Source organism: Notothenia coriiceps, unplaced genomic scaffold, assembly GCF_000735185.1.
Source record: "Notothenia coriiceps isolate Sejong01 unplaced genomic scaffold, NC01 NC01_scaffold00037244, whole genome shotgun sequence".
Classification (NCBI taxonomy): Eukaryota; Metazoa; Chordata; class Actinopteri; order Perciformes; family Nototheniidae; genus Notothenia; species Notothenia coriiceps.
This window is the reverse complement of record NW_011369945.1, coordinates 22095293-22102235: the sequence shown is the minus strand read 5'-3', so window position 1 is coordinate 22102235 and position 6943 is coordinate 22095293.

Here is a 6943-nt window from a genome sequence, read left to right as displayed (position 1 = left end):
CCGCTTAAACCAACTACAAACTACTACCGCGGATTGGGCAGAGAACGAGTCCGAGAAAGTTAACTCCCCCATGTAATATGACGTGTTTGACGTATGACGTTAAAAAAAAGCAGTTTTTAGTAGCAGAGCTAAAAAACGGCTCCTTTTCCTCTGAATTCCTGCCCTTATGTCTGGTNCAGGGAACCAGTCCGAGAAAGTTGCAGTTTTTAGTAGCAGAGCTCAAAATGGCTCATTTCCCTCTGATTTCCTGCCCTTATGTCTGGTAAAACATATCAAATCCTGCATTAACATTTTTAATTGTAATTTTCAGGCAAGGTTAAGCATAAATGTAGTAAAAAAAAAAAACCTGCAACTTGCTCTTTAATACTCCATAAAAAGTGCTGCTGCTGTCACCACAAAAGGCTGAAACAGGGACGGCATGTGCTGACACTGTCTGTTAGCACATGCCTGTTAGTGCTAATGAATCACACCGTACGCACAGATGACATAAATGGCTTCATCCATGCAAGCACATATAATTGAACCATTACATGCACACAATACATACTGCAGATTTCAATATAATTTCTCAATTACATTACATAAAACCCCATGTTGTAGTTCCCTCAGCTGTTGTACTACGTTAAATATGTGAGTTTGTCTGCGTGTGTTTTTGTTAGTGAGTGGGAGTATTTGTTGTGTGTGATTGCTCTTCCCTACTGTGAGCTGTTGCTATGGCGACGGTATCAAACACGTGTTGTTTGTCTACTTCCAGAAATACATTTTGCTCAACCCTAATGTCTTTTATTGTGAAAGAGTGGGAGAAACAAAGGAAAAGCATGAAAAAAAGTGAGAACCAGAAAGTTGATGCTGTCTGAAATGTTTCTTGTTTCAGTGACAATTATTGTTGCACCTAAATCATAGCATTAAAAAAATCACTTTACATGACAAAAATGTTGTCAAGAGTGATAAGAATTTGTTCTGTCAGATGGCAAATAGTTCCAGAGAACTAAGTATATATTCTCCTTGCTATTAAAATATAAAAGAAAGAAAAAAGTGTATAATTTTGGGAACACACCTTCTGTTCTGTGGCTATAGAGGAGGTCTGTATGTTGGGCCACAGTGCTCTGTGAAAGCGGAGCTACCCAGTTTGCTCTGAGAGGAAAGGCTTTACTGCCATCGTCTGGTGGTACCAAGAACCAGTCATTAAGGATGCAACACACTACTGTCAGATAATCAAATACAAATGGGATATGCATTGACCTATTGGAAGGCATGGACACAGGCAGATAGAAGCCACACACACACACACACACACACACACACACACACACACACACACACACACACACACACACACTGCAGATGGTGGAAAATGTATTTGTTTCCCGTTCTATTGCAATTTCCTTTGGATATTTATTACATGAAAAATTGTTAATGAAGGGCAGATTCCTCCACATTGGTCTTCTGGAAACGATACATTAGTGGGTGGACTCTCTACCCACATTTTATTGCATAGTGTCAGCATACAAAAATCCATTTTTAATTTTGTTGAAAATGTAGCACAGTGAGCTATGTAAAATCATTGGTGTGCTGTCTTCTAAAATGTGCATCCATACAGATTATATAGAAACACACATGAACACACACCCCCAGAAGCACACCCTTGTAACAAATACACAGCTTTATTGATCCTGTCCTATTTGGTATTCATTATCGGCACCCTTTACTGACCTGACCACCTCACTCTCAGTCCATTGCTTATTTCCAACCTGTTGTAGACTATTATTTCCTCCCCTTCGCCGAGATGACCAGAAACACTGTTCATTACAGCCAGGCCGCTATTAGACTTGCAAATGTCCGCCTCTTCTTACAGTCTGCTTCTCCGTGCCTCTGTCTTATCTAAAGTGCAGCCATTTATTGAGCTCTCCTTAACCCTGCAATTTGCCTTCTTAACCACGCGAAAATAGCATCCAAAGGGTGGATGGGATCAGTTTGAGATATTGTTCGGATCACACAACATTAACATATCCCTTCAGTGAGACATGGACTCTTAAAAATGTGACATTTGGTGTTCAAGTGAAAATGCTGGATTTCCCCAGCAGTACACTGAAAAAGTTTTTTCTGACGGAAAAAAACTGTGAATGTATTGAAGGAGCAACCATGTCTTATTTAGAATATGGTGAAATGTATACCTTTTTCCCCCTTATATCAGTTTCTTTGCTTTTTGTTGTCTTTTGGGGTTTCTCTCCCATTGTGTTATATACGTTTTTGTACATGTAACTGGTCGCCTTAATTGGACTCTTGTTTACTTCTGTAACATAATGACATCACTATATAACACTTGTGCTTCTATTGGACCACCAGTCACACCCATTGCGCTTGGTAGGAGGGGGATAGGGGGCGGTACTCTCTAAGCGGTTGACAAACAACATCAGAGCCGGCCAGCTAACCAATCAGAGCAGACTGGGCTCTGGTTTCAGACAGAGGGTGAAAAGAGGTGCTGCAGCACAGGCAGTATGAGAGAAATAAAGAGCTTTTTGAACATTAAAGCATGGAGAGATGTCCCAGTAGAGGTACAACATACTAATATGAACCAATACATTTGCACAATAAGGCCCCTTTAAGTAATTGGATTTATTATAATATTTCTATCAGGTTACAACTGCAGTTAAACTGTGTGCTTCCTAAAGAGAAATATCATCCCCTATTCACAAATACATATTTTACAGTTACCTAGTGCTATACAGTATATCGATCTATATTCCTTTGATGTGACTTGCCCAAAAGAGTCAGAAGAAAAGCATTGATGTCTTTCATAATCTGTGTTTGCACTACCAACAAGTCAAACATATTTAATTGATAAAGAAAAAGGAGATAAAAGCAAGCAAACTTCCCATTTGAGAAGCTAAAAACAGAATGTGATTTACATTTTTGCTTACAACATGAAGATGATCACAATAGTTATAATTAACTTTTCCCCAATCAGTTAATCAACTAATTGTTTCTGTTTATTATAGATATTAAATCAGACTCATTTATTGAACGCATACAGTACAAAAACTGCCAAGCATGATTTGATCTCCTCGTATTAGAATTATAAAAGTATATTTACAAAAGGGCATACTTTGCAAACTTTTGTCAATTTAAGAATGCATACTGTTTGCAGGTGATGCAGTCCTTTAAACCATTGATTTCATTTGAGTTGCTGATTGCTGTTAAGAGGATTCATGGCCAGACAGCAGCATTATTTCTTAGAGAGAAAAAAAGATGATCCTGTCCATCCAGGTTGTGGAATGAACAGCTTATTCACGCGTGTGACATGAGTGTAAAGGGGATATTAAGATCGACTGCTGCTAAGGTGCAAGTCGGCAGTAATACCAGTCCTGTATCGGCTAGTGCAGGTAAATAAAGAGCTGATCCACAGAGCTCTCAATATATGTCCTCGGTGTTAGGTCTCCATGTCAAACCTCACTTACGGCCGCCAGCGAGTGAAAGAACAAGAACAAAGATTCAAGCTGTCAGAGTGATGCTTCTCTGCAGGCTGCTGGCACATTCTCTGCAAGAAAATCCAAGAGGACCTGAATGTTGAGCTGCTCCTCAGCATTGAGTGGAGCCAGTCGAACCCAGGCAAAAATGTGTCTCCCTTTGCGCATAAAACAAGTAAGACTGGCTGGAAAAAGATCAAGAGGTTGAGAAAAAATAAAAACAGTCAAGGTTTTTCAGATCTCAGGTGGCCTGGAAGAGAAATGTGATTCCCTGAGAGCAGCTGGATGAAGTCGCCATCAAAATGACTTTCTGCTTGCCCTTTTTCCCCCCACAGTGTAACTCTTATGTGGATGAGTGGCAACAAAATGCATGGGTGGATAGTCAAAAACTCTTACCAATGTTATGGTCAAAAGGCTGAGCATCAGTTCATGTCAATTTGACCAAAACAAGGTAACCCAGCTGGAGTGCACTTGAGAATAAAATGGAAAGCACATTTCTCTGGCCCTTTTCATTATATTACTGGAAACACACATTTATAATTAGAGCCAGTCCGTCTGAATCACAACAATTTCAAACAAACCCATGTGTACACACACGTTTGACATATGTCTAGATCGTTTAGGGTCTTGCTTTGACACTTAAAGGTGGGGTAGGTAATTCACTTCAGAAACACTTTTTGTAATATTCCAAGGAATGCTCTTAACATCCCGATAGCAATGAATATATTAAATGCTTTGACAATAAATACATAAAAAAATTTCATCTGAGTAGCCCGGCTAAAATAACTGGATGGCCTACCTGCCTGTCAGCCTTCCATCTGTGCACAAACTTATCTCATGCCCTCATTGGTCATGTGCGCGTTGTGTGTGTTGGAGGAGGGGCTCTGTAAGGAAGTCTGAAGGAAGGGGCACATTTTTTTGGGCTGCGTACTTTCAAATTCTAGCGCACTCAAGCTGGTTTCTCCATTCTTACCTACCCTACCTTTAAGGTGTCAGGACAGGTTGCACATTTAGCACTGTATCTTTCAGCCCAAAGCATCAGACTCCATCTGGTTCCCATTCCTATTTTAGCCCATGTGAGCAAACACAGCCCTCATTGGACTGATATGTGAACTTTGATGTGTGAGGCGTAAAATAGTAGAATATGAAGTTTTCAGATCAATTACTTTAAGCTGAACTTACCAATTTGTACGGTTGCCGACAGGGGCAAATACATTGCAAAGGCCTAAAACCATTACATGACGTTTGGGGGTTATAAAGATTGCAAACTATCAGTCTGGATAGTTTGCAAACTGAAACACTGTTTCATAATGTTTTGGTTTGTTTCAGTATACAGTATTTGAAATGAGTTGGCTGGTTAGCTAGTGTTTTAGCACATTTCTTAGATTTTTTTTGCATTTTGAAAGTGCAGCGCATTTCTTCTAATGGAAGTGTTTTGGGCGGTTGTAACACGTTTGCCCCTGTTGACAACCATAAATGATAGATCACATTATGAATGACCATGAAACAGGCTCGCTTACATTGACATACAGTACTCAAAGAGGTCCCCAGACCCCATGGTTTCCTTCAGCTATACTGTATGTAACATATTTAACCCTTTTATTCATATTTTTGTTACTCAGCCAGTGTTCGTGGGTCTGGTGGACCCGCTGCCTTTTTGGGTTTCAATTCAGCACAATCAAGGTATTTTATGTTAAAATACTCAACAGATGTTTACTTAATCTCAATTACAAGCAATCTAAACAGCATATATGGTTCATATTTGCCCTTTTACATTTGTTAGATCGCATTAATGAATTAAAGTGCTACTTGTTTTTTTTGCCTGCTGACCGGCTGGTCCTGTCGCTCGTCTTTTCTTTGTAACTAGCTGATGCTCAATCTCATCCTCTTCTTCAAAGTCACTGTCAGACTCAGAATTCTCAGAAATGTGATCCTCACATTCTGAAGCCTCTTCCTCTACATCATCATCAAATGGTTCTCTCTCTTCCAAAATCATTTGCAAGGCCCCCTGAGCAGAAAATCGTTTGGCCATCTTGATCAGTTGTGATAAGGACCCAAACTGGCGAAGCTTTATTTATTGAATTTATCAACAATGTTGCAACCTTGTGCAGGAATGGCAGGGGCAGAAACACAAAAGTCGCACGTACGTGCGCGCACACACACACACACACACACACACACACACACACACACACACACACACACACACCTGCACATCCTGTATGTAATGTAAATGTGTAGGGGGGGTCTACAGTGGGTGGTCGTTGAAAATGTTTTCTGATATATGTTCTTTACAGAAAATTAGCCAAGGTCATTGAGTGTGAGTTTGAAAAAATGATTTATCACATCATTTTTCTTTAGCTAAATAATGAAAACGGGTTCCACAGACCATAGGGTTCAAAGCATTTTAGAAAATAATTAAATAAATACAATTCAAAAAGAATATGAACATCGAAAATTGAATTCCTCAAAGTACTTTGTTAAAATATTTGGCAAATTGCACTTAGTTACATCCCGTCATTGTTTGACTGTTCGAGTGTATGCAAGTGTGTGTGTGTGTGTGTGTGTGTGTGTGTGTGTGTGTGTGTGTGTGTGTGTATATATATATAAAAGACAGCCCACCCTGGCACAATCCCCCAAATCTTGTCAACACAAAACACAAATAAATGCACCAAAACAATCATTACACCATACAGAGGCAGGCTGAATATAATGCATGCATATAAACAAAGAATGCTGAAACATAATCTTAAACCCACATACACACACAATGCCATGCCTCCTTAGAATATCATTTAAATGCATTGAGCTCTCATTCTGAGAATACATTAATGTGACAAAGCCATACACAACACACATCTATTGGTACAAACCAAAGTCATTAAGATCTCTGGAGCTTCAGGCCACAATTAAGAATATTGTGGCCTCGTGTTATCATCCTCAGAAAAGCTACCATCTGATTGGAGTAGACATATCCAATCCTGCGGCCAGATTCTTTTCATAAAGAGGGCCAAGACCTCTGCTCAGTTATTATCGCTGAAAGCACCTACAGTACTCTGTGTGTGTGCTTGTGAGTGTGCTGGATGTTAGGAAGGGACAATAGGGAAACTTGGAGTGTCTCATAATAACCCGAGGATGTGCGTCCTTCCAGAACAAATTATTTCCGAACTAACTAGCTTCCATCAAAACAGAGGACATTCAACTATGTGAAGATCTACAGAGACCTCATAGCTCATATAGTGGGTGGTCCCCTCCTGAAATTGCCATACAATTTATCTCTTAAAGACAGAAAGAGTTGAGATCATAGACTATGGATAACAAGTTCACATAGTCACTGTGATTGGTTTGTTAGCAAGAATGTTCAGTTTGTCATTTTGGCCATTGATGCCATCTTGGCTTATCTTGGTTTGGGGTATTCTTCATCTCGTTTTATTTTGTCTTCATCTTAAGCCCATACTTGCCAACCCTTCGCGGGA